Source organism: Hyla sarda, chromosome 4, assembly GCF_029499605.1.
Source record: "Hyla sarda isolate aHylSar1 chromosome 4, aHylSar1.hap1, whole genome shotgun sequence".
In the NCBI taxonomy this organism is placed as follows: Eukaryota; Metazoa; Chordata; class Amphibia; order Anura; family Hylidae; genus Hyla; species Hyla sarda.
Window position 1 is genome coordinate 15,612,598 of NC_079192.1, and position 20,167 is coordinate 15,632,764.

Here is a 20,167-nt window from a genome sequence, read left to right on the forward strand (position 1 = left end):
GTAGGGTCTTGGCCACTTGTGGTTTTTTAGCCCCCAACACAATCCACACAAAGCAACACAGCAAACTTGGTTGCGCAATCCCACGTAGAACTATTGGTACTTACCTGCCCTAACCCCTGCTTTTACCCATCCAATGTTTTGTTTGTTTTTTAAAGTTTCGTTTGTTTTATTTGTTTGTTTGTTTTTTGGGACAACCCGTTTTTAAGCATGGTCTAGGTGGCACCATCGCTCAGCCTGAGGAAGTGGTGTACATAGAAGAAAGGGGGCCCCATGGCAAATATTGAAATGGGCATTCTATTATGGTGTCTGATTTTGGCCCCCCAGACAGAAAGGTGTTTGTTTTTTTTATTTCCCCCTTATTTGCCATGACCTATTGGTCTGTACACTCCTTAGCTCTCTGGAGAGAGGAGTACTGCAGAATTTCTTACCTATACAAATAGGCATGGGACCCACCAGGACTAGGCCCCCCTCTCTCCAAGGGCCCCATAGTCTGCCACAGTTTTTAGTCCTGCACAGAAACAGTGCATGTTCAGAAAATGGACCTACTACATTGACTACATTGGGTCCATCAAACTTATTGGACCCACTGGGATTACACCACAATAGACATCTTTTTATACCTTTTTGACAGATGTTTGATGTATACACCATCCTGCTGCTATATTGATGCCTCCCCTTTTATGGTCACTACACTAGTTGCCCATTTAGGCTTAGAACTGAATTAAAAAGGGTTGTCCTAAGCCACAAAATTGTAATGTATGGACTCTGCCTGGGAAAAATACAATGAAGAAACCCACTCACCTGCCCGATCCTCTCACGACTACCTGACAAGTAGCGCTTCCTCCTTTCATATTGACATACAGGAAGCGCCCACTTAACCAGTTGCCCAAAAATGTGCACATTAGCTTAATAACTTCAGTAAAATCATCCATTCTTGTTTCTAAAGCTAGTCAAACACATTAGATGAAGTGTAGGCCAAACCATCTACTTTGTACAATGGCATCCTGACTTTCTGATCGCAGGATTGGGCATGTTTGATTTTTTTTTTTTTAGCTGACTGACCCTTTTTGTTTTCCGGTAAATACCGTAAGTAACCTCCAGAGTAGTCTGGCAGCATTTTTCTCCCCATTCAACATGTATGCATGCTTAATCCAGAAAATCTGTGCCACGTGTCAACATACCCCTAAACTGGCCATACACTTTAGATATCTGTTGGCCTATTCCCAGAAAAGTGGACCTTCGCCCATTATAGTTGCTTGAGTATAAATTATAAAATATTTCGCCAGATTTTCAAGCGTTTGTTGGCACAAGTCACTGTCTAGCCTTGACCTAGTTACCTACTATAATTCACCACCAGAGGACGGTCTGACTGCTGTCAGTGCCAGCCGATTCCTCATTCCTCAAATTTTTTTTTTGTGTGCTTTGTTTGTTTTATCTAAAAAGGAGCGGTTTTTAATTTTAAATGAAAATCATCTTCTGTGACGGTTGGAGGTTTGTGAATTTTTCATTTCTGGTATTCCGTTTTAATGTAGTATTACTCTACAGGTTCCTTCTTCGGGAAGGGGAAAGTGCCACGTGCAGCCTTTCGACCCAGCCTTGAGGAAAAGACCCGATCGTCTGCAGGTCTCTTCCTGGGACTTGGCAGCATCCATCATCCTCAACTGAGCTGAGAACCTTAAATTACTACTCCTGCGCATGCCCCTGCTGCTTTGCCACCTGCAATCTTCCGCAGCTTACATGCGTGTGCATTCAACTGGCCAAAGTAACACTAATCTGGTTTTTAGGCAAATAATTGCGCCGCTGATTATCCTAGTAGGTAATGTTTCCAAAATTTGAGAAGATTGTGCTGGGGTTTAGAGGGTTAGGGTGGGCTAAAGACTAGGGGCAGCTTTTCTTTGGTGGGGTAAATGGGTAAATTGGCAACAATAGTTTATGGGTTTTATCGCCAACAGAGGGAAGGACATGGTGCTTAATCTTCTTATAAATAATTGCAATAAACCACAACATTAAACAACTTTTTTTCCAGCCAAAATGCCCAAGAAGATGTCAGACTGTTTGAGTTTGGCATTGTATGGTTGTCACCGATCTACAATCTTAAAGGGGTACTGCGGTGGAAAACTTTTTTTATTTTAATTTTATTTTTTTTAAATCAACTGGTGCCAGAAAGTTAAACAGATTTGTAAATTACTTCTATTAAAAAAAATCATAATCCTTCCAGTGCTTATTAGCTGCTGAATACTACAGAGGAAATCATATTATTTTTGGAACACAGAGCTCTCTGCTGACATCTCTGTCCATTTTAAGAACTGTCCAGAGTAGAAGAAAATCCCAATAGTAAACATATGCTGCTCTGGACAGTTCCTAAAATGGACAGAGATTTCAGCAGAGAGCACTGTGCTCGTGTTGTCAGCAGAGAGCTCTGTTTAAAAAAAAAAAAAAAATGACCTCTGAAGTATTCAGCAGCTAATAAGTACTGGAAGGATTAAGATTTTTAAATGGAAGTAATTTACAAATCTGTTTAACTTTCTGGCTCCAGTAGATTTAAAAAAAAAAAAAAGTTTTCCACCGGAGTACCCCTTTAAGCACCCAACAAGATTGAAAGTCTGTGTAAATAAAGTTTATTGAAAAGAACAAAGTGTGGGAAGAAGTGACCTTGTTTTCTACAGCAATTAAGAGTCATAGGCCCAGATTTATCAAACTATGTGAGGGAAAAAATAGAGAGATTTTCCCACAGCAACCAATCACAGCTCAGCTTTCACTTTACCTCAGCTCGTTAGCTGTGCTGTGATTGGTTGCTGTGGGAAAATCTCTCTATTTTCTCTCACACAGTCTGATAAATCTGGGCCATAGAGCTCATGCACACTACGGATTTCTGCAGAAAATTCAGTGCAAAATTATCCCTGATTTCGGGTAGGGCGGATCCACTGACTAAATTCAGCTGAATTTATGTAGTGTGCATGGGCAATTTGGCCTACTTTTTCTGATGCCCACAGTGGTCTTCTCAACAAACTTTATGTAAACCATCCCAGTAAACCCCTTTCTTAATTTTCAAAATTTATGCGATTTTATTGTATTTTTCTGTAAAAGGCAGTTTTTCAACAAGGTGGACACATTTTGTTATTTTTCTAGATTTATGGGAATGGCCGATCGAGATTAAGGAGAGTAGTCAAAACTTTGGATGACGATGTTGTCCACCTTGTTGAAGCTGTTAAAATGTTCTGCTTTTGTCTCATTTCTAGCAGGAGAAAAGTCTTGAAGATATGACTTGAGTATCTTATTGACAGTGGCCTTGTGACTTTGTTATAATGGAACTACTAGTCACAACATTCTCTGACGGCTGGAAGCCGCAACATGTCTGCCCGTGTCGTATACCTTATGATCTTACTTAATTTGTTCTATTTTCTGGTCTTTTACCGCTTATCCCCATGCACAGTGACTACTTGTTCTTTCTTGCACTCACTTCGCTGACGTCCTTTCCCCCACTAATCCTGTGTGTATTGTTGCAGGGTCGGTTGTACACTCCGCTTTGATATCGGAACTGGCCCTTCTGCCCTCGATGACACGGTGAGTTTATATGTTCATGCTGGATCTGTTTTATGTGATTAAATGTATTACAAATAAAAGTCTTAGGGTTCACACAGACTAAATTTTTACATTTATGTCAAGAAAATCCATGTGGATTCTTTTTGGCGCAAATTTTTAGGTGGGTTTTAAAAAAAGAACCTGTGACCAACCCCCCAAAAATGAGATTTTACGGTCATTGAATAGAAATGCACTGGACTTTCAAAATGCAATTCCAACTTGGAAATTCCGTAGTGTGAACCCGGCCTAAGGGCTTGTTCACACTGCCGTTCGGTAAGATATTGGACCCCCCACTGACTCCATCCAAGTCAATGGGACCCAGCAGTGTCAGTTGTGCTCCTAGTTGTTCTAGGTCCGTTCGGCACAAGGAAATGAGCCATATGGACCCAGAACATGTTGGAGCACGACGCAGTGTAAACTTAGCCTAAGCTAATAAATGAAGGTAAAATATCATTTTTGGGAGGTTGGCCACAGGTTCACATTAACCCTTAACTCGAATAACTTTAAGGGTGCGTTCCCACCTGGCGTATACGCACCGTATTTCACGCTTTGCAAAATTTACGGCAGCAGCGGGAAATTGGCTGCGTATTCCTTGCTCACTATACACACACAGGGCTTTCCGGCGGCAGCCCTATGTGTGCAGTGAGTTTTGGACGTAGAGCCGCATGTCAGTCATTACGGCGCACGGCCCCGCCTCCAAAACTCACTATACGCATAGGGCTGCCGCCAGAAAGCCCTGTGTGTATAGTGAGCGAGGAATACGCAGCGTATTTCCCGCTGCTTCCGTAAATTTTGTGCAGCGTGAAATACGCTGCGTATACGCCAGGTGGGAACGCACCCTTAAGCAAATTTGGTGTGGATTTGACACGGAAACAAAACAAAATCAAAAAGAAAATTTTTGTTTTTTAAAGTGGATTTGGTGCAAATTTTCTAAGTCTTATTGATGTAAATGGGAAAAGAATACAGTGAGAATTGATATGTCAGTTCTTGTTTTAGATTTCATCATAGTTTAAAAAAACCTTAGACGCCAGTAGCTAGTCATTGGGGTGGTTTTTGGAGGCTGGTCTCAGCCCTGCTGGCTGACATTGGCTGTGAATAACACCTCTTTCCTTATACACAGAAGGGAAGAGAAGCATCACTTAGGGCAGACACCTGTTTTATTCAGTCTTGGGCATCATAAAACGTGTGACTGGGTTCATTCAAAATCCACATAGGACAAAAAGAACACTTAAAAAAAAAAAAAACGTGCAAACTGCGTTAAAGATTTCCTGTTGAAATTATTAGAAAGTGTAAATCCACATGGAGTCGATGCTCAGTGTGAAGAAGTCCTTAAAGCTCTTCTGCCTCAACTTGTCCCCTCCAGTTCTTGGTGTCCTTTGTAATATCCCTGAAAAAAAGGAGGACCATGTGAGTGGTCATTTCAGATGTCCACAAGTGTGTGTGTGTGTGTGTGTGGATTCAAGGTTGTCACCCAGCAGCGGTGGCTTCTAAACCTATCCCAGTGATGTTGTGACTTCAGCATCAGGTCATGTTCAACATACTCAAAGGCTATGTTCACATGGCGGGATATCCGTGCGGTATTCCAGAATTTCCGCAGAATGCATTCCTCAGCGGATATTCCGCTTTCCTCAAAAATATAAGACCAGTATTAAAGTTTGTGGAATTCCACAGAATTGCAGAGTCCAATGGAAGTCAATGGGGCTTGAATTTTGTTTGGAGTTCTGTGTTTTGATAACACAGAAATTCAGACGGAATTCCGGAAATTACGCCATGAGAACGTAGTCTAACAGTGTCTGTATAGGTGGGTCTGCACGGTTTATAGGGTTAGCTTGTGTTTAACAGCTTCTCCCGGTATATGAAAAAACATGGACGACATCCACACACGACTCAGGTATAACCACAATGATCAACCATTATTCTCCTCAGTACAGTGACCCCCCCCCGACCTAAGATGGTCCCAACATACGATCATTTCAACATACAATGACCTCTCAGAGGCAGCATCAACATACAATGCTTTTATGTCGGGGCCATCGCATAAACAGCTATCCGGCAGCGCAGACTGCTTCAGCTGCCACCGGATAGCCGTTTACGGTGCCCCGTGTGGTCCGCTGACGATCACTTGCCTGTCCTCGGGGCTCCGGCGTGTCCTCTTCAGGATCCCCTGCATTGTTGGCGCTCTCCATTGTCATCATCACGTCGCTGCGCACGCCGTCCCGTCATCCAATAGGAGCGGCGTGCGTAGCGACGTGATGGCGGCGACGGAGAGCGCGGATGACAGGGAAGCAGAAGCCTTGCCAGAGCGTCGGGGACGCGGCGACAGCGATGGAAGGCGACATCCAGGGCAGCGGTGACGGTCCGGAGCGTCTGGGACAGGTGAGTACAACCTCCAATACCAATGGTCTTCAACCTGCGGAACTCCAGATGTTGCAAAACTACAACCCCCAGCATGCCCGGACAGCCGTTGGCTGTCCGGGCATGCTGGGAGTTGTAGTTCTGCAACATCTGGAGGTCCGCAGGTTGTAGACCACTGTCCTATACTTTACATTGCATGGATCCCTCAACATACGATGGTTTCAACAAACGATGGTCCGTTTGGAACTGAACTGATTACCATCGTATGTTGAGGGACCACTGTATAGGAAAGAATTCAAAGTGGATCCCATAAAACATCGATTTTATTAGTAGTTGAACAGCATAAAAATCTTTTGCAGTTAGCCCTCACAGCACACCACCTAATCAGTGATACACAGCAACATGGACGCGTTTCGTGCGCATGCGCGCTCTTGATCACCGTGCGCTCGAAATGCGTCCATGTTGCCGTGTATCACTGGTTAGGTGGTGTGCTGTGAGGGCTAACTGCAAAAGATTTTTATGCTGTTCAACTACGAATAAAATCGATGTTTTATGGGAATTGCTGGATCCACTTCCGATTCTTTCATATACTACGTATCAAGCTTGGGCCAGGCTGAGGATCCGTGCAAAACCATTGGGAGGTGAGCTGAAGATTTTCTTTTCGTTTCATTGCAAATCGTGGTCCCGGAAGCTGAGATGTGGAAAGCTGTTGGGTCATTGTTGTTTCTTAAGACACTTTCTACATTGATGTATGTAACCAATAAACTCTTCTGCCGCATACATAAGTCATTGGACTTAAAGGGTACCTTTACCTATTTTAGATTAATGAATGTTGAATAACTTTCCAATAGCATGTTAATGAAAAATATGCTTCTTTCTATTGTATTTTTCCCGATCAGTCCTGTCAGCAAGCATTTCTGACTCATGCTGGAGTCCTAAACACTCAGAGCTGCCAGCCTGCTTTGTGCACAGCCAAACAGGCTGTGAACAAAGCAGGCTGGCAGCTCTGAGTGTTCTCCTTTGTGAACAAAGCAGGCTGGCAGCTCGTAGTGTTTAGGACTCCAGCATGAGTCTGAAATGCTTGCTGCCAGGACTGGTAGGGAGACCCCTAGTGGTCATTTCTTCAAAGTGGAAAATTAAATAGAAAGAAGCATATTTTTTAATAACCTGCAATTGTAAAGTTATTCTGCATACATTAATCTATAATATATCAAAAGCTTTTTTGATGAGAGGTACCCTTTAACATCCACTCAAAACTTTTCCTCCAGAAATTTACCTACTGCACATTAGTTGCGGATTTTCCGCTTTGGTGTCTCTTGGGAACTCAGAATCCACAATAAAATGTTCTTGTTTTCGCTGATGAAACACATTTGATCTGAATCAACAAGAGCAATGTTCACGCGCCAGAATTTCTGCATGAATTTATATCCAATCCAATAGGATTCCGCTGTTACATTCACACAGCAGAAATCCTGCAGCAGGAACTCCATTGAAGTGAATTGGTAATTTATTTCAGCGGAATTTACTAAATGTAGAAAATCTGTCATGTAAACATAGCCTAAAACAAGTAATCTAAATTTACATTTTCTACCCTGCAAATGTGTGGCAGCAAATTCGCGCAATTTGGTGGAAATTTGCGGAAAATCTGTAGCATTTCTAATCTGTAAGACAGTACTCGACTCTAAGGTCCCATTGATTTCAATTAGGATGCTCTGTGCACACGGCGGAATTTCCGTCATCCGCAGAAAGAATAGACGACGCATTACCAAGTCGTCCTAGAAAAGTTCTGCTGGTGTCCGCTGTCTGTGGAGTCACCGTACGCGGTGTGAACACAGCCTAAGGCTTAATGTAAACTAAACAGATTACATGTGGAAAAAAGTTCAAGGAAATTCGCACAAAAATCCACATGGATTGCAATGGGGAAATTCACTAAAATCCACTAACTGCAATGGGGAAATTTTCAACAAATTTGTGAGGTAAATTTACATTAACTTTAAAATCCACGATGCAGGTCTGTTTTACATGTCAAAATTTTTTTTATTGGTCGGGTCTGAGTGTTTAGACCTCAACTGATCGATAGAAAGGGCCAAGTTGGTCCCATAGACATGTGCTCGGTCACATGGTTTAAGAAAGCTCACTTGTCTCTGCACTTATATAGGGATCAGTTGAAGTCTGAACTCTCATATCTCTGGCTATCGTTTGCTATGTGTCTACGACATGTAAACAATTTGTGTGTGTGTGTGTATGTGTATATATATATATATATATATATATATATATATATATATATATATATATATATATATATATATACACACACTCTTATAATATTTTATACTCCCGTTTAGGGTACTATCCTGCAGCACGCCCTGTCATCCGCTGCATGGAGCGAACTTCGCTTCATGCCTGATGACGGGCGATACAGGGGCTGGAGGATTGTGATGTCATGGCCCTGCTCTCTAGTGATGCCACGCCCTGCCCCCTCAATGCAAGTCTGTGGGAGGGGGCGTGTGCAGAGCGGTGATGAAGGGGCACAGCACCTTCAGCCGCCTGCTTCTGCCCCTCCGTTTGAGCAGTTGAAGGGTCTCGGACCTTACCCAATACTAACTTCCCCAAAGGATAGGGATAAGATGTCTGATCGCGGGGGTCCTGCCGCTGGGGACCCCCGCAATCTCTCATGCAGCACCCCTATCATCAGCTCACGAAGCAAAAATCGCTCCGTGTCTGATGACTCACAATCACGGGCCTGGAGTATTGTGACGTCACGGGTCCGCCCCCTCAATGCAAGTCTAAGGGAGGGGGTTGTGGCAGCCATCATGCGCCCCCTCCCCAAATAGGGCGGGCCTGTGCATTGAGCAGGCCCGTGATTGTGAATTATCGGACACAGCGCGATCTTCGCTCCGTGAGCGGATGATAGGGGTGCAGCATGAGAGATTGCAGAGGGACCGGAGGGATGTCTTAGGGCCGGAGTACCCCATAGGCTTGCATTGAGGGGGCGGAGCATGACGTTACACGGGGGCGGAGCTGTGACGTTACTATGCTCCGTCCCCGTGATCGCCAGTAATCAGACCTGGAGCGAGCACGCTTTGGGGGCTGATCCTAACGGGGTGCGACGTGGAAGATCACGGGGGTCCCCAGCGGCGGGACCCCTGCGATTAGGCATCTTATCCCCTATCCTTTGGATAGGGGATAAGATGTCTTAGCGCCGGAGTACCTCTTTAAACGCTTAGTTAAAAGGGCTTGTATGGGACGAGATGTCGGAGAACAAACATTTGGCTGACCACTATCTAAATTGTATGGCCAACTTTACATACATCAATGTAGGATTTATTCGAAAGAAAGACAATGATCTTAGACTTATGGAAAACTTTACCCATATGCACTTCTCAGCCTTTTGGCTAAGATCAAGTGTAGTATCTGTTCTTATCAGTGTTCATTTCAGTGTTGGATCGGGCATCACTGATGTGGGACTTGTGAGGTGGGGTGCTGCATGGAGGGGACAGGTGTACCAGGGCGTTTCGGGGCTGGTTTTGAGGAATCTGCTCAACGGCTCCCCCAATGTGACTTGTTCCCTCCGGGTCTCGCCATGAGGCTGGGAGGGTCTAGAGCCGAGGTACTTTAGTGCCTCGGGGAGTGGTGACACCCAAGTGCTGAAACTCACTGGGTGTACTGGCTCACTGAATGGAAGCACTGGCACCATGATCTCTTCATCTTGTGGCACTTACCTCTTGATTCCTGGCCTTCTGGCTAGGATCAGAGAAATTTTTATAGATCTGTTGGATGTCCGGGCAGTATATCTGCGCACATTCACTGATTTTATTTCTTTTTGTCACTGTGTCACTTTTTGCGTGTTGTGTGTCCACAGGATTGTCAGGATGCGGTAGCCCTTCTGGGTGTCCCTACTAGCGGTCTAGGGGAGGTGTGTGTGGCCATTAGGTTCCTCACCTCCCTGTAAAAACCCCGGGTATTCCTGCATGGGCAGGGTACCGACCGTTTACGACTCTGTGTGCAGATACCTTGACTAACTCCAAGGGGGATGCTGGGAGAATTTGTGGTCCCTTAGTAGCTTCGGCAAAAAGGAACATCGAGCCTGGAACCTCGCAGGTACCTTTTTGGTCTGGAGGAGAAGGGTAAGTTTTGTTGGGGGGCCTCTCCTGTAGGAGCAGGGCTTGCGATAAACCGCATCCTTTGTGAGTGTTTTTTTTTTAGTGTAACACTTTTTGCACTTTTTACATGCACTTTGGGTGATTCGTTCCTCTGCAATTTAAATAAATAAAAATAAAAAATGCACCTTGCTGCTGGACTTGTTGATCCTGTGCTTCATACCTTTGGTACATTTCCACTCTGAAGAAATCTTCGGTTACGCAAGCATTTAGAGTCCTGGCAGATTCCCATTTACCTGTCTCATTCCAGGCTCTCCTCTGGTGTGCTGGCAATTTTTTATGTTTCCCAGGGCATGGTTCACTGTGGCAGACCTGGTATCATCTGCTTTATGCACTGGCATTAATGATGCATCACCCCTGCTGAAGGGCCTGCCAGGTTAACAGCTGGGTGCCCAAATCCATTTAGCTCTCTATACCCCTAAAGGCTAGGTTCACAGTGCGGAATCACCAGACGGAAAATTTCCACCTGGCGATTCAGAGTGTGGCCAGCACCGATGGAATCAGTTGGCGCTAGGACCACGCAGACATTGCAGTCCCCAATAGACTGCAATGTGTTCCGCAACTATTCCCGTCTGAAGAATGAGCAATGCCATTCTTCGGGCGGAAATTTTTAAGCAGATTTTCAGTTTACAAATTCCGCTTCAAAATTCCGAAGTGTGAATTTGTGAACAGAAAACCCATTTCTCTATACTATACATTTTAGTAAGCAGAAATTCTGCGGAATTGCATGCGGAAATTCCGTAGTGGGAACCTAGCCTAATGGTCCCTTTGACCAGTCCACCAAAGGGTAAGGCTATGTTCACATTGCAGTGGAGCTCCATTGCAGAATCTGTTTAATTAGAAGAATCTGTGCAGACAAAAAATTTTGCTTGGTCACATCCTGCTAAATAAATGGACACCAGGCGGACCCGCAAGTCAGTGGAATCCGCTGGTGCCTGTTGTGTCTGGACCATTTGGCTCTGGACTATCTAGCCCCTGAAAGGAGCCTCTGACGCAGATGTGATCAAGGCCTAAGGCTAGTTTCACACAAGCATAATACAGGAATATTTTGAAGTCTACAATACAATAAAACACTATAGGAGAGAAACCAAAAAGATAAATTCAAACCCTTTTAACTATAAAACTTAAGGGGACAGCAAACAAAACCTACAAAGCAAGATAGGTCTTTTCTGACCTAAACAAAATTGGGGATAGGGAAATGGGGTACAGGTGAAGCCCTATTAAAATACACAATACTAGCCCTACCTAACTAAAGAAAAACCCTCCCTGCTATAATGTGTGGAATGGGGTAAGGGTGCAAAAAATTATTTACAAATGTACAATATCATGGATAGCTCCTTTTATCCAGCGCGTTTCACTCGGAAGATATAGCAGGTTCATCAGGGAACAGGAAGATAGTCAACTCTAGTACAGATAGAGATGATCAATTGATAAATCAAAAATGAAAAGTAATAGATCCAGGGTAACGTCTCAGTCATTTTGACTTTACACTTTCTATCTTGACAATGACTGAGACGTTACCCTGGATCTATTACTTTTCATTTTTGATTTATCAATTGATCATCTCTATCTGTACTAGAGTTGACTATCTTCCTGTTCCCTGATGAACCTGCTATATCTTCCGGGTGAAACGCGCTGGATAAAGGAGCTATCCACGATATTGTACATTTGTAAATAATTTATGCAGTTTTTCTTAAGTTAGGTAGGGCTAGTATTGTGTATTTTAATAGGGCTTCACTGTACCTCATTTCCCTAACCCTAATTTTGTTTAGGTCAGTACAGACCTATCTTGCTGTCACCTAAAGTTTTATAGTAAAAGGGTTTGAATGCTGTCACCTAAAGTTTTATAGTAAAAGGTTTTGAATTGATCTTGCCTCATTGGTTTGTCTCCTGTAGTGTTTTTTTTTTTATAAATTTTTTTACTACCAAGGGCCATATTTATCTCATAAGGTGTGGATAACCTGTATCTTTATCCTGTTGTTGGTTTTCATCTACAATACAACCACAGAGACCTGAACAGACAAATGTTCATTGGACTACCACAGTTGGGTCAGGACTTGTGGCTCCACAACCGTAAAAAAATGTGCCTGTATTATGTTCCTGTAGAAGTGCCCTAACAATTTCTCGACAATCGATGGTCATATTAATTCTGTATTTGGTAAGCTGTGGGGCTAATGTTCCTGTGGGTCTTGGGTGGATTTGGTGTGGATCAGCAGTGCCAATTCAGATGGACGTGGACAAGTAGAATATTATACCAGAGCTTAAAGGGTAGCTCCCACCATCCTTCTTTTTTCTTTTTTTTTCTTTCCCTGTCTATTGCCCATCTTTCCCTAACCCCCTCCCTGCCTTAAATTTTTTTTTTAACTATTTCAGAAATGCCTTTTTGTCTGCCTGGTAGTGTGCTCACTTACTAGGCAGACTTCCCCAGCAGGCACCACGTCACTGATGCCTGCTGGGGCCGGCACTTCCGCCCTTAGTTCAGGGTGCCTCCAGCTGTTTTACCACTACAACTACCAGCTTGCCCTGACATCTATCGGCTGTCAGGGCATGCTGGGAGTTGTAGTGGTGAAACAACTGGAGGCATCCACTAACCCCCCCCCCCCCCCCCTGCTGAAAGCAATACATGCGGCGCTAACCCCCGCCTGCTCCGGTGAAAGCATTACACCTGTTTTTGCATAGTGCTGTGGCCGCGGCGCTAACCCCCGCCCGCCCCGCTGACAGCAATACATTTGTTATGGCTGCGGCACTATGAAACCCCCCCCACCCCGGGCGCTAAAATCCCCCCACCCCAAGCAGACATACCCAAGTGCTGTGCTGAGTCCTTTCTGAGGCAGCAGCAGCGGCGTATGCTGGGAGGCGGGGCCGGTGTGTGAGGCCAGGGAGCCAATGCGCTCTCAGCGCTCGCTCCCTGCCTGTCTCATTGACAGGCAGGAAGCGAGCGCAGGCTGAATGAAAAGGCCGCATCAGTCCTTTTTCAGCCGTGATGTCACGCCAGGCTGCAGCCGGCCACTAGGAGGGAGACCCCTAGTGGCCGGTTTTCAAACGTAAATTACACCATATTAATAAAAAATTAATAAATAATGAAACTATATTAGAGATATGTTGTAGTACAAAAGTACTACAACATATAAAAAAAAAAAAAAAAAGTTGGTGACAGTGCCCATTTAACTAGAACGAGCGAGTTTCAACTAGTGTTGGTTAAGGATATTCCATCTCTACCACATTGGCATCCTGGTGGACTGGCACATTGATATATATGGACAATTGCCTTATGGCTCCTGTAATTCTAGTCACTAAGTCACAGCACCTACTGATGAAAACTTTTTCATGGAAGTATCACATGGCCTGCCCTGACTTACAAAGAGGCTGGGGTGTTTATTGCAAGTTATTTTCCAGCCCTTTTGACTTGTAGTTCTGGAGGGTGTTTGGTAGGGAAATTGGTACCTCACTATTCAATGTTATTTTGGCATCTGTAAATTTAAAGAGGTCAGTCCTGGACATTGGTTTCCTTTTTAAAATTGTACCTACCGTATATACTCGAGTATAAGCCGAGTTTTTCAGTACGATTTTTCGTGCTGAAAATGCGCCCCCCCCCCCCCCCCCCCCAGCTTATACTCGAGCAAACTCTACGATTGTCAATGCTTTCATCAGTGGTATTCAACCTGCGGACCTCCAGATGTTGCAAAACTACAATTCCCAGCATGCCTGGACAGCCATCGGCTGTCAAAGCATGCTGGGTGTTGTAGTTTTGAAACCTCTGGAGGTCTGCAGGTTTAAGACCACTGCGGCCTTCGTCATCATCCAGCCCCCCCCCCTTTTTTGTTTTGTACTCGCCTCCCCTCGGCAGGAAGTTAGGTTGAGCTGGTCCGGGCCATCTATGCTGCAGGGACCGTCCGGTGGGGATGGTTAGTCATTGCGGACTGTCCATTTTCACCGGGGGGGGGTCTCTTCTCTGCGCTTGGGGCCCGGCCCCGGAGTATTGACGTTGCCTTGAAGACGCAACATCCCTATGCGTCGTCGTCCAAGGCAACGTCACTAGTCTGGGCCCGAAGCGCGAAGAAGAGGCCCCCCCCCAGTGAAAATGGACAGCCCGCAAAGACTAACCATCCCCACCGGATGCAGCATAGATGGCCCGGACCAGCTCACCCTAACTTACCGCCGAGGGGAGGAGAGTACAAAACAAAGGGGGGGGGGGCTGGATGATGACGAAGGCTGCAGTGGTCTTCAACCTGCGGACCTCCAGAGGTTTAAAAACTACAACATCCAGCATGCCCGGACAGCCGATGGCTGTCCGAGCATGCTGGGAGTTGTAGTTTTGCAACAGCTGGAGGTCCACAGGTTGAAGACCACTGATGAAGGGATGATGACGAGGGTCTGGATGATGAGGGGGGTCTGGATGATGTATTTCCCACCCTAGGCTTATAGACGAGTCAATAACTTTTCCTGGGTTTTTGGGGTGCAATTAGGGGCCTCGGCTTATATTCGGGTCGGCTTATACTCGAGTATATACAGTATCATTTAAAAAAACAAAAAAGTTTTGGTCAGTCTGGGTCCCAGTGTAGAGATCCCCACAGATTAGGACAACAAGCAGGCAGAAGCGCTATCCTTCCTGCAGCCTCATAAGTCTAGACTGAGATCACCACAAGTCGGGGAGTTCTCAGTCTCAGCACAAAGACCTCGTCCCATCAAAACTTCTGAAATTTTAAAATTCTCTCTAACAGGTGCACTTTAAGGACAAAAGTTAGGAATGATGTATATGAATGTTTACTGTTGTCTATTATTGGTCATTTATGCTCTTATAAATGTGTGGGGTTATCCCAAGATTAAAATGTTTTACCAATCCACAAGATGGGGGATAAATATGTGATTGTGGGGTTCCGATTGCCAAGAACACAGGTCCCTTGCCTCCTATGTAAATGGAAAGGTGGTGGTTGAATGTCTGCGCTCCTGTCTTAGGTTCTACAGGTAGACATAGGGTATGTTCAGACGAGCGGATTTTCGCAGCATATTTAGCTGCGGATCGGCCGCTGAAGGACCTCCTATATGCTGGCTTTACATATGCCTGCCCAGAGCGGCAATACGCCGCTACAAGCAGACACACTGCGATGTGCGAGTCTCCGCGCGCATGCGCACTATACTCGCTCATCGCGGCAGCTCATTGAGCAGAGGGAGCGACCGCCATGTGTGCGAGTACACCGCGCATGCGCAGCGACTCGCACATCGTTTCAGTGTGTGTGCACGTAGCGGCGTAGTGTCGCTCCGAGCAGGCACATGTAAAGCCAGCATATAGAGGTCCTTCAGCGGTGGATCTGCAGCGTAAAATACGCTGCAAATCCACTCGTCTTAACGTACCCATACACATTAGATTGAAGTTGATTTAAAAGGTGACATGTTACAGCAAATTATCAATTTAGTCAACCGATCAGACGGCCATCGCTGGAACTAAAGTTGGTCGTGATTAAAATTCGTATGGGTCACCTTTGCCGTACACATACATTTGTTTGTAAAACATGGGGTTGATTGTAAGCTTGGGTATACACATTTAATAAGTGATTGTTGGGTTTGAGTGGCCAGTATTATCTAAAATACAGGTACAGCTGTGTCATTGTTGGTCCTTCACCGGACGTTAATTCGACATTTGCCCACTCTTGAACGTACTTCTGTCTATTGTGTATGCCACCTTTTTAAGATCTTGTGCTTTCACCTTAACTATTGATGTTGTCACGCACGCGTTATGTCACACGTATACATGACTTGATTGTGGAGACTTGTGAAAGTTTTGATGCAAAGGAGAAGTGTTTTGTAACAGTGGTTTCTGAGAAAGTAGAAGTGCACCGCTCTTATGGGAAAAGAGCTGATGATCTGCAGGTTTCTTGGAAGAAAAAAAAACAAAAAAAGTTTACTGGTAGTCGTCGGATGGTCACGTTAGGATTATGAAGCGTCAGCTCTTGGGTTTTATTAGTGATGCCCCGATTTAATAAAATATAGACTTTTAACCCTCTGGTGTCCTACATTAATCCAATCACATGGGAAGGAAGGATCTCAAACTTTCCTCACAGTCACAGTTTTCCCTCGAAATATTTTTAACGTCTGACGAGGTTCTTTTATTTATAATCTCGGCTATTCTAACATGAGCCAAGTTTTTATTTAGCCACCGAGCTCCACGAGGGCTGTCGGTAGTGGGTTAAAGTCGTGACGGTGTGTAGCTCTTGGATGACTGTGTCCTGTAAGGGGGAACAGAATGTCTCGCCCTTCTACGGGGTGTACGATCTATACGGTGATCTCATCTTTCTTGCCAGTCTGCCGGAGCCATGTGTCGTAATTAGATACGTCCATCTCGAGAGTTATCTCCGTGTGACACGATCATGACATAAACCCTCGAGCACCCACTCCCGAAACTTTTGCTTCTATTATCACCCTAACTTCTGACTGTCTCTTACTTGCCCCCACAACCTCTCTCTATCGTCCCTCAAACAACAGTTTTCCTCTTACTCTCTATATCTACCCCTCCACATTCCCTTTCTCTAATCTTGTCAGTCTTTGTCTACACCCCAAAAGTCTTATCTCCTGTTTCCCCTCTTCTCTTTTCGACCTGTCTCCTCCCCATCCACCGCCTCTCACCCCCCGTCTTCTGCTTGCCCTTTTCGATCTTAGAAACTTCCTTCTGTTGCTCTTTCTCCACCCACGTCTGTCTCTTTCAGCACACTCTCCCTCCATTCTTGCTGCTCTCTTTTCCTCGTACTCCTTTGTGTCTCTGTCTCCCCCCCCCTCCCCATCCCTTCCTCTTTCTCTGATGTCACTTCCTCCCCCTCCCTAACTCCTGAGTCTTCTGTATTCACACTGTATATATGGAGGCAACATCCTTCCCGTGTCACAAGCCACTCTGCCGTCATCATTCGCTCAGACACCTGCCCACACTGGTGCCAGGGCTGCTGCACGCCCCGCGTCTTGAGAAGAACTCGGGAACCTCCTCCTCACGCCGCCTTTAGTCACAATCCAAGTCCAAAGCTTCTAGTCCTCTCTTTGAAACATTGTACAGAGTTGCCCCTCCTGACGTGACCTCAAGTGTCCCGCACAGTGTCACATGACTACATACAACCAAACACGTAGAGACCTGCAGGGTCAAATTCATAGATGGTGTCATTCGATCATGGGGTGAAATTCACTCTAGGCGAAATCAGAAGACTCCTAAGTTCACACTTGCATTGGCTCCTCTGCCTCTGTTTCTCTTGTGATTTTTGCATCTGTCAAGTTCAATTCTATCCCTAAAAATGTAATAGAATCGTTTATGAAGATGCATCTTTCTCTGCACCCATTTTATCCGTTGACGTTTTTTCCCCTTTTTTTTTTTTTTTTTTTTTTTTTTTTTTAATCTGTTGTAAAATCATAGTCCATTTTTTTTTCTTTTTTAATTCGTCCCCCCATACAAAACGGATATAAATTGTATCGATGTTTTTTTTTTTTTTGTTTTTTTTTTTTTACATTATTGTGTATGTAAATCGTATTGCTGTACATTTTCAAAGCTATTGTGAATATTAAATGAGCAGTTTAATCGTACACAAATTTTTATTTATTTATTTTTTTAATATTCACAATAGCTTTGAAAATTTTCTGGAAAGTTTGAGAAAAATAAACCCTGATAATTTTTAAATTTTTTTTAATTAATTTCATAAAATTTTTGGATGCTTTAATTAATTAATTTTAATTTTTTTTATTAAAATTATTATTATTATGATTTTTAGACACGTCCGATTTTTATTTTTATTTTTTTAGCATCCAATTTTAGGCCATCAGTTTCCACAATAGGTTCACCGGATGCAAAATTCGTCACATGAACACTGCCTGATCTGTTTGACCATCAGAGAAGCTATCAGATACAAATGTATCCGTTTCTTTCCGTGTCGTTTTCTATCCGTTCCATTCGCAACTCGAACAGAACTTGTGCATATATATATAATTATTTTTTTTTTTCTATTGAAAGCGACGGATGTAAAGAGGATTGTTTCGTTGGCGTGCATTTGTCATACACTATTTTCTATTTTTTTTTTTTTTTTTTTTGTCGAAATGTGACCGAATATGAAAGGGACGAAATTGCTCTTTCTGCTACGCCAATTTATTTATTAATTAAATTTTTGGTCGAAAAGTGACAGAATATGAAAAGGACGAAATTCGCGCTTTACGATACACAAAATTTTTGGTCAAAACTAGAGATGAGCGAACTTACAGTAAATTCGATTCGTCACGAACTTCTCGGCTCGGCAGTTGATGACTTATCCTGCATAAATTAGTTCAGCTTTCCGGTGCTCCTGTGGGCTGGAAAAGGTGGATACAGTCCTAGGAGACTCTTTCCTAGGAATGTATCCACCTTTTTGCAGCCCACCGGAGCACCTAAAAGCTGAACTAATTTAAGCAGGAAAAGGCATTAACTGCCGAGCCGAGAAGTTCGTGACGAATCGAATTTACTGTAAGTTCGCTCATCTCTAGTCAAGACTATGCATGGGATGCACCAAACGGAGCATTTGACACACACGTATGTTCGGACTGGAAGACATTTGACTGCGATGGCGCAATGTCATAAGGCTGTGTTCACACCTGGTCCGATTACAGCAGACCCATTTCAGTGGTCTCAAAACTACAACTCCCAGCATGCCCAGACAGCCAACGGCTGTCTGGGCATGCTGGGAGTTGTAGTTTTGTATCAGCTGGAGGTCCACAGTTTTGAGACCACTGACATATACACAAATGGATCTGCTGTAACCGGACCAGGTGTGAACACAGCCTTACGACATTCAACCATCGCGGTCTTGGATGCTCCGTTCCGTACGTCCCTTGCATAGTCTGACACGTTTTGACAAGAAAAATTGGGGTAGTGTGAAGCGCAAATTTTAGTCCTTTTTCATATTCTGTCACGTTTTGACAAAAAAATTGTCACAAATAAAAACTTTACTTAAAAAAAAAAAAAAAACACAAAAAATAAATTTATAATAATTTGTCGCAAGTATTTTGGCGGTGTCGGGACTTACGAAAAGCTCTCATTTCAGAAAAGACCAAAACAAACAGTAAATAATCGTTGCGATAACGCCAAAGACATACAATGCCATGATTAAGGGCACTATAGTCCGAAACGCGTCGGCGTTTCTGCTATGATTTTATTTCCCCCTTTTTTTTTCTTTTTTTTCACTCCTATTTTAATGGCTTGAATTAAAATTTTGGATTTTATCCGTTTTTCTTGGGAGCTGGACCCTGTTCTTCTTCTCTATTCCAAGTACAATCTTACCGCCAACCGCTGATGCTATCGACCTTTTGAAGATTTTTCGGAATGGTTCGAACCGTTCTTCACGCTCGCCTGGAATGACACAGCTTCTTCTGTGAGGAAACGTCCGCTGCTTGTTTGTTCAGAACGCTATTGGAAGGCTAAGTTTCCACTTGGATTTTTGTGTGCGTTTCCCCCCCCCCCCAAAAAAAAAAATACATTTTTTTTTTTAAAACCCCAAAAGGCGCCCATAGCATTTTTTTCATTGAAAAAACGCTGTGGCCAGATGTCAGCTGTAAATCAATGAGAAATTGCTAAATTCTTTTTTCCACTTTGCGTTTTTCAGTTTTGGTGTTTTTTTTTAATTTATTTTTTTATCCTTTTTGGCGTATTTCCACTTTTTTTTTTATAGCGCACATATATATATATATATATATATATATATTATAATGTATATAAAATATATATATATATATATATATATGAGAGAGATAGATAGATATCTATTAGTGCAGGGGACCATAGACGAGCGGATCGCAGTGGGTGTCAGGAGTGACATCCGGCGCGATCTATCTATATTAGTACAGGGACTACTACTCCCATCATGGAACAGTGTTGTTCCATGCTGGGAGCAGTAGTACTGCTACCTAAAAAAAAAATATAAAAAATAAAGAAAAAAAAAAGTGAAAAACACACACCACATTTTTATTATTGTCAGCTACATTTTTAGTGCCCTGCCGCCCACATAAATTGATTCGTGTTTAAAAATTAATAAAAATTTGGTTAAAAAATTTTTTTGCCATCACTACTGCAC

General features: G+C 43.7%; 1 protein-coding gene and 1 non-coding gene across 2 annotated transcripts in view; both read left to right on the forward strand.

The window, feature by feature from the left end:
* The first annotated feature begins 2,510 nt into the window (after positions 1–2,510).
* Positions 2,511–20,167, forward strand: part of KDM6B (lysine demethylase 6B) — a 53,214-nt gene continuing 35,557 nt past the window's right edge. The window contains exon 1 of the mRNA XM_056570088.1: positions 2,511–3,564. The gene's annotated coding sequence lies outside the window, so the exon portion shown is untranslated. The remainder of the gene's footprint in view (positions 3,565–20,167) is intronic.
* On the forward strand, positions 9,319–9,513 carry LOC130267904 (U2 spliceosomal RNA). Its single transcript, XR_008843331.1, has one exon. It is a non-coding gene; the product is annotated as a U2 spliceosomal RNA (small nuclear RNA).